Source organism: Lagenorhynchus albirostris, chromosome 15 (assembly GCF_949774975.1).
Source record: "Lagenorhynchus albirostris chromosome 15, mLagAlb1.1, whole genome shotgun sequence".
NCBI lineage: Eukaryota > Metazoa > Chordata > Mammalia > Artiodactyla > Delphinidae > Lagenorhynchus > Lagenorhynchus albirostris.
Window position 1 is genome coordinate 11,332,725 of NC_083109.1, and position 21,304 is coordinate 11,354,028.

Here is a 21,304-nt window from a genome sequence, read left to right on the forward strand (position 1 = left end):
TATGTGTATATGTATAGCTGAGTCACTTTGTTATAAAGCAGAAACTAACACACCATTGTAAAAGAACTATACTCCAATAAAGATGTTAAAAAAAAATTTGCTTTAAAAGAAAAAAAATAAATGTCTTCCCAGCTCTTTGGTTATTGTCTGTCCTCCCTATCAGATTGGCACCTCCAGGAGGACAGAAACATGCCTGCTTTGCTCCCCATGTACTCTGAGCCTAACACACAGTAGGTGCAAAAGTATTAAGAAATCTTGGTATGCCACATGTAACGATTAACTCAAAGATGAATTAAAGATTTGAAACTAAGACCTGAAACCATAAACCTTCTAGGAGAAAAAATAGGCAGTAATCTCCTTGACATTGGTCTTGGCCATAATGTTTTCGATTTGTCACTAAAAGCAAAGGCAACAAAAGCAAAAATAAACAAATGAGACTACACCAAACTACAAAACTTCCGCACAGCAAAGGAAACCATCAACAAAATGAAAAGACAGCCTACTGAATGGGAGAAGATATTTGCAAATGATGTATCTGACAAGGGGTTAATATCCCCAATATACAAAGAACTCATATAACTCAACATCAAAAGAGCAAACAATCCAATTAAAAAATGGGCAGAGGATCTGAATAGACAATTTTCCAAAGAAGACATACAGATGGCCAGCAGACACAGGAAAAGATATTCAACATCACTAATTATCAGGAAAGGCAAATGAAAATCATGAGATATCACCTCACATCTGTCAGAATGGCTATCATCAAAAAGACAACATATAGCAAGTATTGGTGAGGATGTGAAGAAAAGGGAAAGCCAGTGCACTGCTGGTGGCACAGCCATTATGGAAAACAGTATGAAGGTTCCTCAAAACATTAAAAATAGAACTACCATATGATCTAGCAATTCCACTTCTGGGTATTTTTCTGAAGAAAACGAAAACACTCATTTCAAAAGATACATGCCCCCCTCAATGTTTATTGCAGCATTATTTAGAACAGCCAAGATATGGAAGCAACCTATGTGTCCATCAAGAGATGGATGGATAAAGAAGATGCAACACACACACACACAGACACACACAGACACACACACACACACACACACACACAAGATGGAATATTACTCAGCCATAAAAATGAAATCTTGCCATTTGTGACAACATGGATGGACCTAGGAGGTATTATGCTAAGTGAAATAATTCAGAGAATGAAAAATATCACTTGATTTCACTTATCTCTGAAATCTCAAAAACAAGACAAATGAACAAACATAACAAAACAGAAACAGAGTCATAGATACAGAGAACAAACTGGTGGTTGCAAGAGGGAGGGGTGGGGGAATGAGTGAAATAAATGAGGGAGATTGAGGTACAAATTTCCAGTTATAAAATAACTAAGTTACAGGGATGTAATGTACAACATAGGGAATATAGTCAAAAATATAGTAATCACTTGCTATGGTGATAAACGGTAACTAGACTTACGGTGATCATTTGGTAATGTATAAAAATATTAAATCACTATGTTGTACACCTGAAACTAATATATATGTCAATTATACTTCAATAAAAATATTTAAAAATAATAAACAAACCTAAAAAACACTAATGCAAAAAGATATATGCACCTCCATGTTCACTGCAATCTTATTTACAATAGCCAAGATATGGAAACAATGTAAGTGTCCACAGACAGATGAATGGATAAAGAAGATGTAGAATGTGGTATATATATACTCAGGCAAAAAAGGAATGAAGTCTTGCCATTTGTGACAACATGGATGGAAATTGAGGGCATTATGCTAAGTGAAATAAGTCAGAGAAAGACAAATACCCTATGATCTCACTTATAGGTGGAATCTAAAACAAAAACAACTTAGCTCATAGATGCAGAGAACAGATTGGTGGTTGCCAGAGGTCTGGGGGGATGGGGGCAAAACAGGTGAAGGGGGTCAAAAGGTACAAATTTCCAGTTATAAAAGATAAGTCATAGGGATGTAATGTATAGCATGGCAACTATAATTAATAATACTGTATTGCATATTTGAAAGTTGCTGAGACAGTAGATCTTAGAAGTTCTCATCATAAGGAAAAAATGTGTGTAAGTAGGGTGACAGATGTTAACTAGACTTATCGTGGTTATCATTTCACAATATATACAAATATCAAATCGTTACATTCTATACCTGAAACTAATATAATGTTATACATCAATTATACCTCAATTAAAACAAACAAAAAAAGAGAAGTCTTGAGTTGTAGTTGGTTTGTTCTCCTGCACAACTCTGGTGTGACCTCTGGGTTTCACCTCTGGGCATTTGCATGTAATTTTCCTCTGCCTAGGTAGCCCTTCCACCACTTTGTCCCAGTTAATATCCCATCCCCATTCTCATCTCAGCTTCAATGTCACCTTCTCAGGGAAGTCTTCCCTGATTTTCCAGACAAGATTCAGTACCCCCGTCAACGTCCTTACATCATTCATTTGTTCATTGTTTCTTTCCTTCACTTAAACCTTCAACCACTTATCCAACAAACACCCATAGCACGCCTACCCTGCTCTAGGATTTGTTCCAGGCACTATGGACACAGCCCCTGCTTTCATGGAGCTCACGTTTGGGGATCATTCAATAAACAAGTAAACAGATAAGGTAACTTCAGATCAATATGTGTTACGAAGTAAACAGGATGATGTGGTAAGAGCGTGACTGGCGGGGGCCTCCCTGAGGAAGCGATGTTGTTTTTTTTTTTTCGGTACGCGGGACTCTCACTGTTGTGGCCTCTCCCGTTGTGGAGCACAGGTTCCGGACGCGCAGGCTCAGCGGCCATGGCTCACGGGCCCAGCCGCTCCGCGGCATGTGGGATCTTCCCAGACCAGAGCACGAACCCGTGTCCCCTGCATCGGCAGGCGGACTCTCAACCACTGCACCACCAGGGAAGCCCAGGAAGCGATGTTTGAATCAAGATTTGAATCAAGAAGAAGGAGCCGGCCATGGGAAGATCTGGGAAAAGCATACCAGGGAAAGGGAGCAACAAGTGCAAAGGCCCTGAGGCAGGAATACCCGGCACAACTGAGAAACAGCCAGGAGGTCATTGTAGCTGGAGCACAGTGGGGAGCTGTGAGCTCAGAGAGGTAGGGTAGTGGCAGGTCGTGCAGAGCCTTGAGGCTACAATAAGGACTCTGGATTTTGACCTGGGAGCAGAGGGCAGCCGTCAGAGGGTTTTAACAAGGTTTTGTATTTCTTCACAGTCTAAGCCCACATCACCTTTTGCAATTCTGCTTTTGCATGACTTTGGGAGTGGTGTCTGGCTTTTGACTGTGAGTTCCCTGAGGGGGCAGCCATGTCCCTTCTGATCCCCAAATATCTGTCTGACTCATAGTACGTGTAGGCCTCAGGCTGGGTGCCACCAGAAGCAGACAGTGAGACAAGAATTCAAGTCATTTGTTTGGAAGGTGATCCCAGGAAGTAAGAAAGTGGGGACATGAAACAGGGAAGGAAAGGCAGCCAGTACAGGGTATATTTTTGAGCAGGTTACAGCTGTTGGGGCTCACTTCTGCTGGGGAACACTGGGACCAGTGTAGAACATGCCTCCAAAGTATTCCCACCCAGGAGTGAGGAAGTGGGTTTTTATCCACCACCTCCCACGTCACTGGTTGAGGGTTGTTGCCAGGGAATAAACTCTTGGGCACGTCCAGCCTGCCCTGCATGGCCTTAATAGGCTCTGGTGGCCAGAGAGAGCCCTCAGCAAAGAGATGCAGGCACTGGTGACTGGAAGCCATTGAACAGTGAGCAGTGGGGCGCAGTCTGTATTTAAGTAAACTAATGACAGCTGACCAATAGAATAGCCGCGAAAGAAATGCCCCTGAACACGACAGCGGGGGCACCACTTCCTCTTGAATTTTCAGTGAATCCCCAGAGTTCCTCAGGGGGTTAGCTTTTGCTCCAGTCTCTTGGTTTTTGTGTGGCCAGGATGGAAGGTTCTGGAAGCCTGCCCTGCCATCCCAGGAGGCTGGGGCTCACCACATCCTGGGAAACTGGAGAGGAGAAATTTGGATTTTTCTCTAGGAAGCAGTTTCCTCGGCAGTCCGCAAGCCTTTATCAGCGTTCAGCCCTCTCTTATTGGGCAGGCAGCCCTGATGGTGTGGGCCTGGCATTCCAGGAGCAAAAAACCCTGCCCTTCCTTACCCCACCTGGTAAAACTGGGCTGCATGGGGATGGCACCGTGCCCTCCGGCCACCACCCGGAAACTGGCTTGGCTGGCAACAGGGCGGGTGGGGAGGAAGGTAGAGCTGTTTGAACATGTCCCTTGCTGCCGCGGAAGGGGTGGGAGATGGCAGGGGTGTGCTGCAGAAACGTGATGAGGTTATAGTTTCCTCTTGAGACAAATCCTCTCAGCCTATAAATGGGCCTGTGCCGACAGAGAAGGTGAGTGATATAAAGATGTGGTGGAGCAGAGAGATGCCTTTCAGACGAGGAAATCAAAGAATCCTGCCCATTTCCTGGAACCCGGAGGCCTCCCACCTGCCCTGGGCACTGGGTAAGTAGTGGGCATCATTCCATGAGACCAAGTCTCCTCAACGGCACTGTTGACCTTTGGGGATGGATACTTCATTCTCTATAACGGGGGTCTGTCCTGTGCATTGCAGGATGTTTAGAAGCATCCCTGGCCTCCACTCACCATGTGCCAGGCGCAGTTCCCCATTCCCAGTCATGACCATCAGAAGTGTCTCCAGACATTACTAAATGTCCTCTAGGGTACAAAATCGCCCCTGGTTGAAAATCAGTGCGTTAGACCCACCAGTACTTACACGAGGGCTTCTTTTGTTCCAAACCCTGTATTCAGTGATTTACACGTCTCAGTCAGTGCACTGAGTCTTCACAACACACTTATCAGGCTGGGGCAGATGTGGCAGCTCCATATTGTCATGCCAAGGCTGCTAACTTGTTCTCACCTCCTTGCAGTGTTGCCCTGGTCTCACGGTACAACATGGCTCAACCCCACATCCACATTACAGCCAGTGGGAAATGGAGAGGGGAAACCTGGAAGTTGTCCAGATAGCTTAACACCACATCCCATTGGTCACAACTTGGTCACATGGCCACATCTAACTGCAAGGAAGGCTGGGAAATGTAGTCTTTATAGGGACAGCCCCATGCTCAACTACGAGTCCATTACTATGAAAGTAGGGGAGGATACTGAGGGACAACTAGCAGCCTCAACTATGTCCCATTTCATAAACGGGGAAACTAAGGCACAGAGTGGTTAAGTACTCTTCCAAGGTCACACAGAGAATAAAAAAATAAAGTAAGAAAATGGATATAAAGTGTAGGTGCTTAAAGCCAGCCTTCTTCCTTCCCATATATCCTTTGAGTATCATCCATTGCAATTGGTCAGTTCCAAGGGTCTCCTTTAGAGGAGGATACTGAAAGTTTTCCTGCATTCCCAGGACTGATGAGTTTCCTTTGGGCCCCTGAAATCCACACCCTTTAGGTCATCCAGGTGCAATCCTAAAATAACCCAAAGGTTTTTAGGATCCGTTTATCTAGTGGAGCAAAGGACCCATGGACCCTGCTTTCCTACATGCACAGGTGGGAGATATGTTGAGGCAAGTTCTTAGCCGAAAAGATTTCCCTAAACTGCAAGGAAACTGAGGCCCAGAGAGGAGAAGGGACTTTTTCAAGGCCACACAGCTGCCTCCTGGCAGAGCCAGGACTAGGACCCCAGATGAGGAACCCTGGCAAAATACTGTCTTCCAGCTTCCAAAACCTGGGAGGCGTCCTCCACCTTCTCATTGCCTGTTCTCTGTCCTGTGCATTTGTTCCCTTTCCCGTTTTAATCCCTTTACTGCTGTGTTAGTGAGATTTCTGGGAGAAGCTGAGGTTTACACTCGAGACCATTGTTGTCTACCCAACAGCCAGACTCTCTTGTCTTCAAAAGCAGAACCCTGATTTTGTGAAGGAGTAGGAGGTGATAAGTCCAGCCCCAGGGGAAGGATTAAGATTGGGCATATCATCCCATGCCTCTTGGCTACAACTCACTTTCCCAGCCTCCTTTGCAGTGTGGAACAGACATATGACCCGTTCTGGCCAATTCAATGTGAGGGGAATCCCTCCAAGGAGACAGTGGGAAAGATTTTCTTCCCCGATTAAAAGAGCTCAGAGAGAAAGGAGATTCCCCCTCTCTCCCCAACACTTTCTCCTCCCTTGAACTCTATTAAGGATGTGATGCTAGGGACTGTGGCCCTATCTTGTGACCATGAGGTTTCAAGACTAATGACAAAAAGCCAACACACAGGATGGCTGAGTGGAAAGGTTAGAGTGGCTGAATACTGGATGACATTGTTGAGATGCTGCCTTGACCCTGAAACTATCTACCTCCAGACTTCTTGTCCTCTGAAATAATTAAATGCCTTTCCTGTTTAAGCCGCGATTAGTGGATTATTCTGAAACTTGCTGCTGAAGGCATTCTTAACTAATATAATTAAGTTCAGCCCACCATATTTTGGCCCTGGAATTTATACCCAAATCCCAGATGGTAGGACCATCACTTATTTTTATAAGTGGCTGACACCCCTCTTTGCCTCCGTGGAAGCTGATGGAGAGAAGCCCATTCAATCTGCTTGGGTCCTCGCAGGATGAATGAGGTGTGAAGAAACACACATAATAATTCTTGGGAGACTTTTGAGATGTACTCAAAAGGGTACAACATTTGCTTATAGTTGGGGGCTTGGATTCTTTAATGTATTATCAACTCTCAGAGTTGCACAGCATTTGGGGAATTTTGGACTTAATAAAATGTCTATCAATTAGAAACGCTTGGATGCCTGTAACAGAAGAATCATAATGACTAACAGTTATATGCTGAATATAACTTGCCAGCACTTTAATAAGCACTTCACTTACACTAACTCACTTATTCTTTACAACCCCACGAAGATATACTATCTTCCCTCCATTCTCCAAATAGGGAAACTGAGGCACAGAGCTAGTAAGTGACATAACTGGGATGTGACGCCAGGTAGCTGACTCCAGAGTTCATGCTCTTAGCTGCCTCTCTTTATTTTTTAAAATTTATTTATTTATTTATTTTTGGCTGTGTTGGGTCTTCGTTTCTGTGCGAGGGCTTTCTCTAGTTGCGGCGAGCGGGGGCCACTCTTCATCGCGGTGCGCGGGCCTCTGGCTGTCGCGGCCTCTTTTGTTGCGGAGCACAGGCTCCAGACGCGCAGACTCAGTAGCTGTGGCGCACGGGCTTAGTTGCTCCGCGGCATGTGGGATCTTCCCAGACCAGGGCTCGAACCCGTGTCCCCTGCATTGGCAGGCGGACTCTCAACCACTGCGCCACCAGGGAAGCCCAGCTGCCTCTCTTTAGAGCCAATTAGCAGTGACTTCAGCCATAAGAACTTCTGTCATTTACTTAAAAGGAAGTTTAGCACGGAGTCCTCTAACCTTACCCTTTGCCAACCTCAGCACGCTGGCTTTTGCCACCTAATTGGCACAGGATGGTGACTGAAGTCAAGCATCCCCCTGTCTCATGTCTGTATCCAAGGCAAGCAGGTAAGGCAGCGGCAGCATTGCCAATCTTCCTTAGCGGGAGAAAGGTCTCACCGGAGCAGTCATCCAGCAAACTTCCTGTTGTGTCTCATTGGTCAGATGCCAGTCACATGCTCACCTTGGACCAATCACCAGCAGACTGGAATGAATGTGCCACGATTAGCTAGACCAATCACACTTCTCCCCAGGGCATGGTGTGGCTGGCACAAATTGGGGTTCAGTTAGCAAAGAAGAAGGGGGATGGCTGTTGGGTAGGCAGCCAGTGACATGGATCCCAGCTGCTGACATTACTGAGTGTATACAGTGAGTTGGGCTTTGCCTTCAGCTCTTTACATATGTTGATATTATCGAGTCGTCGTACTATTATTATCCCTGAACAATTTGAAGTCCAGAGAACTTTAATTGACTTGCCCTAAATCACCCAGACAGGAGAGGAGGAAGCTGGATTCAAATGCAAACCCTTAGAGACCTGCTCTCAACCCTTCTAGGCAGGGTTGCCAGATAAAATAAAGGATAACCAGTTAAATTAGAATTTCAGGTAAAGAAAATATTTTAGTATACGTATGTCCCAAATATTGCATGGGTTATACTTATACTAAAAAAAATTTATTGTTGATCTGAAGTGCAAATTTAATTGGGCATCCTATATTTTTATATGCTAAATTTGACAATCCTACTTAGGGTCACTGGGTATGAAACCTAAGCAGTGGTGTGGGAGCTTAGCCACACTTTGTTTGCATAATAAACACTAAGAAAATTCCACAAAGAAATATGCGTTCTCCCATTTTTCATGTAACCTGATCCCTCTTGGATTATTATTTGTTTCCTTCTTTTCAAGAGTGATATGGGTACAGAGAAAATGTCCCTGCCTCAGAAAAACAACAGTGTATGTATTGTGATAAACGGTAACTGGCATTCGGCCTCAGGGCCAGGGAGGCAGTAGGGAGAGGTGGGGAGTGTGGGGCACTGGGGACTCCTTTCTAACACTCCCATTCCCAGTTGGTTGTCGCCAGGAAGAATGTGGGCCTAGCACAGTCCAATCTTTCAATGTTTTAAGGGAGGGAGAAATCTGAGTTTTTAGGTAAAATCTCTTTATTTGTGAACATTGGCTGAAATTTTATTAAAATGCCACATGGGCCAAAGGAAACATATCTGCAGGCTTGTGGGCAGCCAGGGAAAAACCTCTGCTGTTTAGTTTTGGGAGATGAGGCTGCAACTTCTGCAAGCCGGGGAGCAGAGAGGCTGGGCTGGAGGCAGCCTTGGCAATAGGAGAGTCCCGTGGGGCAAGGGACTGCAGCCAGAACTGGCTTCAAATCTCCTCTCTTCCAGATAACTGCTGTGTGATGGTGGGTAGGTTGCATAGCCTCTCTGTTTTCCAAACCATTCAGAGGCTATAATTGTATCCATCTTGCTGTGTAGCTGGGAGGATTCCACTGATGGAGTTGATGTAGGTAAGGTGCCTGGCACACGGTGAGGGTATGCTAATTCCTTTCCCTGGGAAGGGCTCACACTTAGAAGTTTGATGTATTTCTTTTTCAGGTCCTTCCTCCTTTCCTTCCTTCCTTCCACCTTCCCTCTCTCTCTCACTCCCCCTTCTCTTCCTCCTCCTCCTTCTTCTTTTTCTTTTTTAATTAAATTGGTGAAGATTTAGGGCCAGGCATCAAGAGAGCCAGGGGCAGGCCCTGGCTCTATTCCAACCTTGAGGTGAGACTGGGGAAAGATTCTCTTCCTCGTAGGGCCTCAGTTTCTCCCTATGTGAGAAGGTAGGTCTGACTGGAGCTGCATATGCTCTTCCAGGGGGGCCAGGGTCATGCAATTCTGTGGAGCCTTCTCAGGGTGGGATGGGGGCAGGGATGGTGGCCTTGGCGGTGATGGGAGGTGGGTGGCTGGAGGAGGCTGAGTCGGAGGGCGCTCTCAGGGCTGGGAGCAAGAGAACATACCAGCACATAGTACCCAGTGACTCGCAAGCCATAGGAAGCCAGCAGCCCCTGTCATCAGGGAGCCTGTAAACACCCTCCAAGGAGAGCTAGGTCCCTGCTTGTCTTGGATCTGACCACGGGCCCATCCCAGCGATTTGGGGTCAAAGCTCTTAACAGATCACCCTGCCAGGAACATGGAAACGCCGAGCCCCTCCTCCCAGCTTTCTGAGATCTGACCTCTGCTCACCTCCCCTCTCACGCTCCTCCCTCTTGCCAGGTCAGAGTCTGGTGAGTTTCTCGAACATGCAGTCCTCTTCCTGAGCCTCCAGGCCTTTACACAAGCTGTTTCCTCCACCTGGACTGTTGTCTCCCTCTTCTCTAGGCCTCCCCAAGATCACGTTTCCTTCTGGTTCAAATGTTAGCTCAAAATCACCTCCCGTGGGAAACCTCTGCTGGTTCCCAGGTGATCTCAGGCCCTCTTGTAGCCCCGTTCATCTTCTCCTATGGCGCTCACAGCCACCTGTGAGCTGTATCGCTCTGCTTGTGTGTTTGATCAGTCTGTCTGTCCTTCTCCGGAGGGTGAGGACCGGGGGGTCATTTCTGCTACTACAGCCCATTCATTGAATGAGTGAATGAGTGAAAGGACAAATGAAGCTCTCCCAAGCTCTCTGGTAACTCTCTCAGGCCCAGCGAGCTCAGCGTCCTCTCAAAGGGATGTCACAGCAGGTCAGGTCATTCCTCAGCCTCAACCCTCCCGTATCTCCCCACTGCACTTATGAAAAAATCCCAAACTCCACCCGGGGCTTCCCAGTGTGCCCCAGGATCTAGCCTGGCTGATCTCTGTGACCTCACTCCCTCCCCGCTGTGCCCGCTGCCCCATCCCAGCTCCAGCCACGCTGGCCTCCTTTCTGTTTCTCCACCAACCAGGTCTGTTCCTGCCTCAGGGCAAGCACGTTCTGTTCCCCGGAATACTCGGCGCCAGGCCGTCTCCTAACTTATGTCCCAGTCATGTCACCTCACAGAGGCCTTCCCCACACACATTCTTCCGCAGGTCACCCTGTTTTGTTCCTTCACAGCACGTATCACTATCTGAAATGATTTCATTTATTTTCAAGTATTTGATCCACTTTTGGCAGAGTTCAAAGCTGTGCAGAATAAAGACAGCTTTTCTCAGCTTCCCTTGCAGCTAGGTGAGGCCAGGCAACCAAGTTCTGGTTGAAACTGGGAGTATGTGTGGCAGTTTCTGGAATCTTTCCTAGAGATTTAACTGTTGCTTGCCCTTTACTCATTATCTTTCCTTCTCCATCCTGCCACCTGGAAGGCAGAGGAGAAGGCTGGTGCTGTGGCCTCTATGTTGGAGCATGAGAAGGAGGGCCACACCCTAGGGATGGCAGAGTGGCGAACAAGCCAGAGCCTGGGACACCGAGGGCTGCGTGGAATCTCCAAACCAGCCCTGAACTGCCTACATCTGGACTTCATCACACGAGAGAAAAATAAACTCCCCTTTTTAATGTTGATTTTTTCGAGTTAAGCTTATTATATTTTATCGTGACTACATTTGTATGTCTTAAGCAGTACAGTCTCATGAAAAATGTCAGCTAGAATATATGCTAGATCTTTTCATTTTAACATGTGCTCTATAGGGCTTTGTCTACTCCATCCAGAATTTTAGTTGGAGTTACTGGAAGAGCCCTGGGCCAGAGAAGGGAGGCCACTTGCCTGAGGTCACACCGCAGGGGAGGGGCAGAGCTGGAATGTGACCCCTGGGCCCCAGGTCCTAACCTCCAACCCTCTTTCTCAGCAGCTCCCAGCTTGAGGTGCTGCTGCACGTCCCCCAGGACAATGCGATGGGCAGAGTGATTTACACCCTCTCTGCTTTTTAGGCCATTAGGCCGAGAGGTCCTTTCTTATTTCTCAGCGGCCCAGAGCATGTTGGAACTGTGAGAGAAGACCCTGCTTGTGGGGTCTGCTGGGGGTTGAATCTCAGCCCTGCTGCTGGCAAGCTGTGCACCTCGAGGAAGACTCCAGTCTCTCTGAGCCTCAGTTTCACGATAAGTAATGCCCCAGGGCAGGTCAGGTGCCCTGCAGATTCCCTGAGGTGGCATTTTTAGAGTGTGTGACACCTCAGGAAGGATGGAGCGCTACATCCCACAAAGTGGAAATTCCTGGAGCACAGCTGGTGTCATTGGTGTTAGGAGGAAGTGGGCAACTTAGTGCAAACTTTGGAATCAGTTCTGGGTTCAAATCCTGGTCCCACACTTAGCAACGTGTGACCCTGAGCAATTCACTTCCCTTGTTCTGGCTTTCCTAGTGTCCTCGTTGGAAAACATGGACTCACTCATTCATTCAACACGTGTGCTGAGCACCTCTCAGGCCAGACTGATTCTAGGTGCTGAGATTCGGCCGTGAACAAGTTAGACAAAGTCCTCCTCGTGGGGCTGATGATTGAGTGGGGAAGGAAGCCAGACAGCAAAGAAAGAGACAAACATGTAGCAAGACAATAAGACACATGAAGCAAACTAAAGAGGGGGAGAAAGAGATGGTGGGAGGGGCTCTCTGAGACAGGGTAGTCAGGGAGGCCTTCCGGAGGAGGTGACACTGGGGCAGAGACCTGAATGGCGTGAGATGCGAGGTTCTAGGGCAGCTGAGCCTGGTCTCTCCCATTACCCTGTAACTATTCCTGGGCCTCCCCCAGCTGAATTCTTCCCAGAGCAGGAACCGTGTAGTGGCCAACTCTGTGTCCCAGGCACCAGCCCAGGGATGACTGGTTGAGCAGAGACACTGGCTCTCCCCGCCCCCTCCCCACAAGCGTCCAGTCCATCAGCAAGGCTGCCTGTTTAGTCTCCTGAAGTTCTCTTGAATCCATCCACTTCTCTCGGCCCACCCTCATTTCCTGCCTGGACTATTGCAGTAGACCCCTCCCTGGTCTCCCTGCTCCCACCTTACTCTCCTGTAGTCTGTCTTTCCCACAGCATCTGCATTAGTTTCCCATGGCTGCTGTGGCAAATTACCACAAACTTAGTGGCTTAAAATGACATGCATTTATTTACTTACGGTTCTGGAGGTCAGAAGTCTGAAGTCAGTCTCTAGGCTAAAGTCAAGGTGTTGGCAGGGCTGGTTCCTGCTGGAGGCTCCCAGGGAGAAGCTGTTTCTTTGCCTTTTTCAACTTCTAGTTACTTGCATTCCTTAGCTTGTGGTCCCCTCCTCCATCTTCAAAGTGCATCCTTTCAGTCTGTTTCTGTCATTGTCTCTGCCTTCTCCTCTTCTGTGGTCAAACCTCCTTCTGCCTCCATCTTATGACTCCTGTGATTACATTGAGCCCACTCAGATAATCCAGGATAATCTTCCCAACTCAAGATCCTTAACTAAATCATAACTGCAAAGTTCCTTTTGCCATAAAAAGTAACATTCAGGGCTTCCCTGGTGGCGCAGCGGTTGAGAGTCCGGCTGCCGATGCAGGGGACGCAGGTTCGTGCCCCGGTCCGGGAAGATCCCACATGCCGCGGAGCGTATGGGCCCGTGAGCCATGGCCGCTGAGCCTGTGCATCCGGAGCCTGTGCTCCGCAACGGGAGAGGCCACAACAGTGAGAGGCCTGCGTACTGCAAAAAAAAAAAAAAAAGTAACATTCAAAGGTTGGGGGATTAAGATGTGGACATCTTTGGAAGGGGGGCATTATTCATCCAAAGGGATCTTATTAGAACCTAAGTCAGGTCCTGTGCCTCATCTGCTTAAAATTGTCCCATGGTCCCCAGCTCCCTCAGAGCACATTCAAAGCCCTTACAGTGGCCACAAAGTCCTGCACATCTGTGTGCTTGTTACTTCTCCTCTCTAGCCACAGGCCTCCTTGCTGTGCCTCAACACTCCATGCATGCTCCTGCCTCAGGGCCTTTGCACCGTGCAGTTCCCTCTGCCCAGAACCTTTCACCCTGCCTCTGCCCAAGGCTAGTCCCTTGTCATTCTTCAGGACTCACCTCCTCAGAAAGGCCCCTTTGGACAACACCCTCCCTGTAACAGCCCTTCCCTCTCCCCTCAGTCTGAACACAGTCTGAAATTTTCTTGACTGTTTATTTGTTTTCTTGTTGATTACCCACTGTCCCCACTAGACTATTATCTCTTAAAGACCTAGTAGGGCTGGTCTGTCTGGTTCTCGGCTGTATCTTCTGCACCAAGGACAGGGCCTGGCACCTAGCAGGTGCTCAGAAAATCCTTGCTCCATGAATCCCTGAGTGGCTAACTTCCAAAGGCCCTCAGTGCTGCTGTGAATAAAATATAAATTCGCTTAAAGGCATTCTGACCATCCAGGTGACCTTTTGGCTTGATCTATTACTTCAGTCAGTGATTAAAACACTGTCTTCACATGTAAAAAAGTGGGAAGGCATCATTTAGACTAGGCAAGCAAGGACTTTGAAGGTCCTGGAATAGAGGCAGGGGTCTCCTAAGGGCAGGAGCCAACAGGAGTGGCAGGGAGGTCTCATGGGGAAGAGCAGGGTCATGGAGTGGGCGCTCAGGCAGTGGTGTTCTCTCTCTGTGCCCAGGCTTCCACATCTGCAAAATGCAGATCATAACAGACCTCACCTCATAGCAGGGTTCTCAGCCACTGTGCTATTGATATTTGGGGCCGGATAATTCTCTGCACAGGGGGCTGCCCTGTGCACTGTGGGATACGCAGCAGCATCACTGGCCTCCACCCGTTAGATGCCAGTAGCATTTTCCCAGTTGTGACAACCCAAAACGTCCCTAGATGTAGCCTAAAATCTCCTGAGGGACAAAATCGCTCTGGGCTGAGAACGGCTGCCTCAGAGGATCATCCTGGGGGTTGAAAGAGATGATGTGGGTAAAGCATCTGGCACAGAGCCTGGCACTCAGCAGCTGCTCAGGAAACGGGAGCTGTTATCTGGTCAAGAGGGTGGCTGGGTTGGAATCTTGGCTCTGCCACTTAACAAGTTAGCAGGTGGCACTGGGCAAGTGACTCTAGCTCTCTGAGCCTCTGTTTCTTCATCTGTAAAATGGAATAATAATAGCGCTCACTCTCTTGGGACTTCCAGTGCTATGCCCCGTGCACAGTAACTGCTTAATAAGTGGGAACTCTGAGGATGAAGATGAGGATGACGGAGGCTCCTGGGAAAAGTGGGAGTGAGAGAAAGGGCACTTTGCAAGCACAACCTGGGGTCTCTAGAGTGTGTGCCCCTGCATTAATTAGGGACCCATAGTCACAACTGCCCATACCCGGGAGGGCAGCTGGCTCAGACCCTCAGCCCTGCTGGGCCATTTAATAATTAAGCTGGATAAGGGGTGACAAGGCTGGAAGGCCAGCGGTGAGCGGGGCCTGGCCTTGTTTGGCTTTGGTGACGCTATGGCCCTGGGATCATGGCCTTCTTGAGCCCATAAACAGGGGGTTGGGCCTCGAGACAGGCAAGGCCGGGCCAAGGTCTCTGCCAGTGGCCTTGTGTCCAAGTCATGCAGTGGGTGGGGAGGGGGGCACTCGGCAGCAGCAGGAAAAGGGGCGCTGTGGAATGAGGGCTGTTTTTCACAGGGTCAGCTCTCACCTCCGTCTTTGCTCTGCGCATCCCGTTTCTATCTGTCCTTCCCTACCCACCCCTCTCTTATTGTCACCTCCTATTTATTGAGCACTTATGACCTGCAGAACTGTGCCGGAGTACTTCCTGTACTCCCACCACCCCTATCATGAAGGGGGTGCTCTGCCCCCTCTCCAAATGAGCAAGGTCTGTGACTACACATCCCATTGCTCAGGTAGGGAATCAGAGGCCTGGAGCGCTGAGTCACCAGCCCACGGGGGCAGAGCCACAGCCCAGCTCAGGTCTGGGGTCTCCCCAGCTTGCACTTAACCCCATGCCCTGGGCCATCGCCTCTGCACCTCCTACTCTGTTCTCTTCTGTCTGTCTGTCGGTCTGTCGGTCTCTCCACCCAACCCCACCCCCGCCCCGGGGCCCTGGCTTTCTCTGAACAACTTTCTATTGGTGTTTTCCTGTATCTCCGTGTCTCTCATTTTCCACCTCAATTTCCCCTTTTCGCACTTTGGGTCTCTCTCCCTCCCTCCCTTGGGTTTCCCTCTTTCTGGTTCTGTATTTCTCTTCTTTACCTCTCTGAGTCTCTGCCTCTCGAACTCTCTGTCTCTCTGTCTGTTTGTCTCTCTTTCCTGTTCTCTCCCCCCTCGCCTCTCTCCCTCTGACCGCCCCGCCTCCAGGCCCCGTCTCCCTGCAGCCAGCCCTTGTCCCGACGCCAGCACATTATGTCCCTGGTCAGACCCTGACGTCAGGCGGGGGCCTGGCGGGCGGCCAGCGGCCGCTGCCGGGCAGGCGGAGGGCGTGCGCGGTTTCCCGGGCCCCATCGCCCTCCCAGCCCTGCAGCTGGGGCTTCAGTTCTCCCCGCCTGGCCTCAGCTGGCTGCAGAGTGGACACTGGCGCTTGGTGGCCACTTGGCCTGTGAACCTGGGGTTACACATCACTCGCCTCTCTCTCCCCTTCATCCCGACCCCAGGGCCATAAGAGACAGCTCCTGGCCCTGCCTGGTCCCCAGAGGGAGATGGTACAGCGTGGGGACAAGTCCTGGGGCTGACGAATCCTGACTGTGTGACCTTGGGCAAGTCACCCAGCCTCTCTGAGCCTCATCCCTGAGGCACCTGCCTCTCAGGTCTGCAGGGAGGATCAACTCTAACAGGGGGCTTGCAGTGTGGGAGAGGTGCCTGGCCACTGTGGGAACTCAGCGTCACCACAGGGTCGCACCCAGCAGTCCTCAACAGGGGAAGCTTCGGAGAGGTGCGGGGGTCTAGGTGACACCTGACTGGGGACACAGCTGGTGTTTAGAGGGTAGGGACGTGCATGGGGTGGGGGTGGGGGATGGCCAGGCACGATAAAGGAACACCCCACCCAAAATACAAACAGTGCCCCTGCCGAGAAAACCTGCCCAAGCCCAGTTGGTCTCAGGCCCCATCAGAGCCTGAATAAGTGGTTAAAAAAATGTCATATTTCTTGTTTGGTTTGTTTGGTTTTCTCCCCCTCTGATGTTCAAAGCAATGCGATTTCCTTGAAGGACATCTTGAAGGGCACCTGAGCATCCTGGTTTAAAACAGACTTTGGGGTTAGACAAACCTGGGTTAAATCCAGCTGTATGGCCTCTGGCCAGCGGCTTCCCCGGCTGAGCCTCAGTTTCCTCATCTGTCAAATGGGGATAATAAACATACGCACATTGGAGGCTCATTGTGAGAAGTAAGCAAAACAATGCTTCCAAAGCACAGTAGTCTTTTTTCTTGTCCCTTTTATTCTTCTAATTTTAAATATAGGAGATACAGAAAAGTACAGAGAAGAAAACAAGAAGGTCTCCCAGAGAGAAACACTCAAAGATTTTCGTGGAAATTTGGCTCAGTTAACATATTTGTCCTGAGATCCTACTCGTGCCTGCTTTTTTGTTTTTCATGAAAATAAAACCTGATTTGAAGTTTTCTTTAAAAATATCTTTGCCTATTTTATTACTATTGTTCTTTTTCATACGCACAAACTCAAACGGTTTAAAGGGCATCCAGTGAGCTGCGAGGCTCTCTCCCACCCCAGCCTCTGGCTCCCCTTCCCGGAAGCCAACACAGTTAGCAGATTCTCACATGTCCTTCCTTCCTTTCCTGGGGTTAAATCATCTTTGGGCACATGACTTCCAATCCCTCTCCTCATTTTGGTTTTGTTTGTGTTTTTTGATTCACTTAATTATAAAGTATGACATTGTTAAAAAAATAATTAGAACACACAGACAATCAAAAAAGAAAGGGGAAGATAAGAAAAGTGGAATTACCTGAAATCTTACTCCACCTTTAAAATTTTGGAGTACATCCTCCCAGGCTCTTTCCATCACCTGATGTCTGTAACATTCTTGCAGTCCCAGGTAGCTTTTCTTCTTAGCGCTGATCAAAGCTCGTGACAATGCATTTGTATTTGATGATCAGATAATCTGATAATTATCTGCCTTCTCCACTGTGCAGAAAGTTCCAGGAGGCAAGGAGTGTCATGCCTCTGTCCCCCACAGCCAGCAGGTGCCAACACACAGTAGGCCTGTATGGAATATTTTCCAAATGAATGAATGAATGGGTGAATTCTCTAAAGGGATTATACATTATAGTATACTATCCTGTGACCTATTTTTTTTCACTTAACATATTGGGTACATCTTTCCACATCTCTAGCTAGGCAGCAAATCTCCATTTTTCATGTCTGCATGGAGGTATCACAATAAACATCTTTTTGATTCTGGCCAGAAGCTTCTGCCCCTAACTGGGAAATTCTTTTTCAAACACAGATCTGTTGACAAATTCCATATAAGCTACCCGTGCCCCAGCCCTTTGGCCGTTTACTTTCAGCCTGACACTTCACTGGGTTTCACAGGCCCATTGTTTTTTGGGACAAGTCAAGATTTACTGTTTGTCCTTGACATCAAGTTTTTCCAGAGAAGCGTAAGAGTGAAGAACTCATCCCACCCCCATCCCACTGTTTCATGAAACAGTGCCAGTTAAATGTTCTCTCTGCTTCTCTGCTGAAGCTGGGAAACTTGGTATAATCCTTGCCTCCCTGGCTGCCTCGTTGCAAATAGCACACACCAAGCTCATTCCTACCTCAGGGCCTTTGCACTGGCTATTTCCTCTGCCTGGAATATGCTTCTCTTGGATATTTACTTGGCTTACCTACTTCAGGTCTCTGCTCAAATGGCCCATTCTCAGACAGGACTTCCTCAACCATTTTTCTAAATTAGCATCTCTAAGTCACTTGTCCAGTTTTACATTTCTTCCTAAAACACTTACCTGATATCATATCATACCATATTATGTTATGTTATGTTAATCTTGGGGTTTTTCTTATTTACTGTCTATCCCCCTGACTATGAGGGCAGGAGCATGGTTTGTTATCTTTCCTACAGTATCCCCAGCACCTAAAACAGGGCCTGGAACATTACAGGCATTCAATATTGGTTGAATCAATAAATGTTAATTCCAGGATTCCAAGCTTCCTTCCAAGGCTGAGAACTGACTGCCGTTTTCATTCATTCATTCATTCCAGATTTATCTGTTGAGCACCTGCCGTGTGCCAGGGCCTGTCTGGGTGCTGGGAGTACTACAGTGGGTAAGGCAAACGGGCCCTCCTCTTAAGGGATGTGGTCAGTGGTCACGCATATGCACCTCCACCTGGATAATATCCAGGTTGACTTGCTGGCCTCGGGTGGCGGAGTATGAACTGGGCTTGGGTTCTGACACACGCGGGTTCCCAGCTCTAACTCAGCCCTTGCAGAGCTGGGTAAACTGCAAGGCTGACACACACAGGAACAATATCCTTGTCCTCTTTTTTTCTGCCTGAGGTTCCTTCATCATAAGTGGAGAAGAAATGAAAAAGTGATGCCAGAAACCTTTCTGCATCCCTCCCACAGGCCCAGCTGGGGCTTTGCTTGTGGAACTAAGCTCTGCCCTACTTTCTGGCTGCCCCACACCTTCCTCCTTCCTTCAGGGAAGCTCCTGCCCGAGTAGCCACCACTCCCCAACACAGATGCCAGAAAACTCACATTCCCAGCCTCCCTGGCAGCTTGGTGCAGGCATGGGACTTGGACTCCACCAGCCAGACATGCCTGCTAGAGAGATGTAAGTAGAAGAGAAGGGCAGGACAAGAGTTGCGGAGGAGAATGGACCTGGCTCTGGGGGATGCAGTGGGAGGGGTCCCGGGAGAGCAAGCAGGCTCACTGGGACAGCCCTCCCATAAGACCTGGACCTCATTCCTGGCTGTATAGCCCCCAGTCCTAACCCATGGCCCACCTGGGATGACAGGTATTAAGAATATTCATGTTCTTTGACCCCCACCAAATCCCCCTTCTGTAATTCTATACTAAGGAAATAAGCACAAATAGTGAAAATGCACAAAGATGTTCACAATCTAATTACTTAGAGTGGTGAGGAGTCAGAAACTACCTAAACGCCCAATGACCAGGGAATGGTTCAGTTAATTAGGTGAGGATTCCTAAAAGAAGGTTAGAGACGATCCCTCCGGCAAAAGATCAGTGTAATACTCAGGATTAGGTACCTCTTTGAGTGGCCGAAAAACCCAAAATAACAGGGGCTTACATGAAAGAGAAACTTGTTCCTCTCTTACATAAAAGAAGCGTGGAGGCGTTAGTCCAGGACTAGTAGGGTGGCTTTATACATTCGTCAGGGACAGGTGTTCCTATTCTCTTGTGGTTCCACAATGGCCCAAGATAACCACTCAGTTCTGGCTTCATACCTGCATTCGAGCCAGCAAGGAAGATGGGACAAAAGAGCAGGCAGACTCTCGCCAAGGGCACTACTCGGAAGTTATATCCCATTGGCCAGAGCTTGTCACATGGACACACCTAGCTGCAAGAGAGGCTGGGGAATGTAGTTTTTTTCTGGGTGGTCACATACCCAGCTAAAATTTAGGATTTCTATTACTAAAAAAGAGGGAGAGGTCAGAGAATTGGAGAGAAGCAGGGGGGGTCTGCCACAACAGCAACAATTAAAATAATGTCCGGGAGGATTTTGTAATAACATGAAAGAAACATTGTACAGTTTGGGAAAGCAAGATTTGAAATTGTGTGTCCAGTGTGATTACAACTGTGTAACAAAATTTCAAAACAGAGAAAGCTACTCGAAGGACAAAACTGCTAGAAAGTTAGCCTTTGTGGGGATAAGAAATGTCCTTTTTTCTTTTTATTCTGTATTTTCCAAATGTTGATAATTGAGCAAACTTTATTTCCCAAAAGAAAGAATCCCTGTGCAGATTATAGAGTCTACTTGAGCTATAATTCATGCCACACAAGCTCTTTCTTCGAATGTGCCAAGGCAGCCAGATGGGGAAAGAAGAAATGAAATGATCTCTAGTCACAGACAACATGATTATGAATGGAGAGAAATCCAAGGAACCCACAAAATGCAACTAGAAGAAGAGGGACCTGGGACTTATCACAGGTTCAAGTCATAGCTGTGCTGAAATGCCAGCTCCGTGACCTTGGACAAACCACCAACCTCCCTGTTTCTGCATCTGGGCAGGGGAAGGAAGAACAGTATCCGCCTCTGGACGTGATGAGGGCTGAGAGGAAGCGGCTCCCGCAAAGCACAAGCAGCAGAGGGATCTGCACGGAGCAAGCTCTCCAGAGGTTCTCAGCAGTGATTCTGTCCCCCTGGGGGACATCTGGCAATGTCTGGAGACCTTTACAACTGGGGGAGGGAAGAAGCTACTGCTATCTAGTGGGTAGAGGCCAGGGGTGCTGCTATCGTTCTACAATGCACAGGACAGACTCCCTCTGCAAAGAATACCCAGGCCCAAATGTCAATGGTTCTGAATGAGAAACCCTGCTCTCAACACGCATCAGCTGTTACCATCATCGAGCTTCTTTCCTGGCTTTTGCTGTCATGAACTGCACAGTAGTGGTCGGTGGGGTCACATGCCTGTGGACACGTGTGTTTCTGCAGGATGTGTCTCTGGGCATAGAGTCGCTACAGCAGCCCTGCTCTGCACTTTCATATACTGTAGCCTCCCGAATGCCCCTGAGAGGTCTTCTTCATCTTATCTCAGGCTCTAGACTAGGAGGTTGGAATGTGTCTGCACCCAGGGGAGCTGGGAGAAGGGGCAGGATGGCCGCCGGCCCCCAGGGCAGTGATGACGCAGCTGTGACTGCTGATACGGCACCACCCGCACGATATCTCCCCAGTGCTTCCTAGCCCGTGGGCACTCTGCTTCGCTCATTCCATCCACCTGAAACTCCCCGAGGTAGGCGCTGCCATCAGCTCCACATCAGAGATGAGGAAACAAGCTGAGAGGCAGAACAGGAGGCAG

At 48.5% G+C, this 21,304-nt stretch overlaps 1 long non-coding RNA gene across 1 annotated transcript; it reads right to left on the reverse strand.

The window, feature by feature from the left end:
- Positions 1 to 12,524: 12,524 nt before the first annotated feature.
- Positions 12,525 to 19,630, reverse strand: LOC132505301 (uncharacterized). Its single transcript, XR_009535351.1, has 3 exons — positions 19,604 to 19,630; positions 17,271 to 17,527; positions 12,525 to 13,069 (listed from the first exon to the last, which is right to left on the reverse strand). It is a non-coding gene; the product is annotated as an uncharacterized LOC132505301 (long non-coding RNA).
- Between the last annotated feature and the right edge of the window lie 1,674 nt (positions 19,631 to 21,304).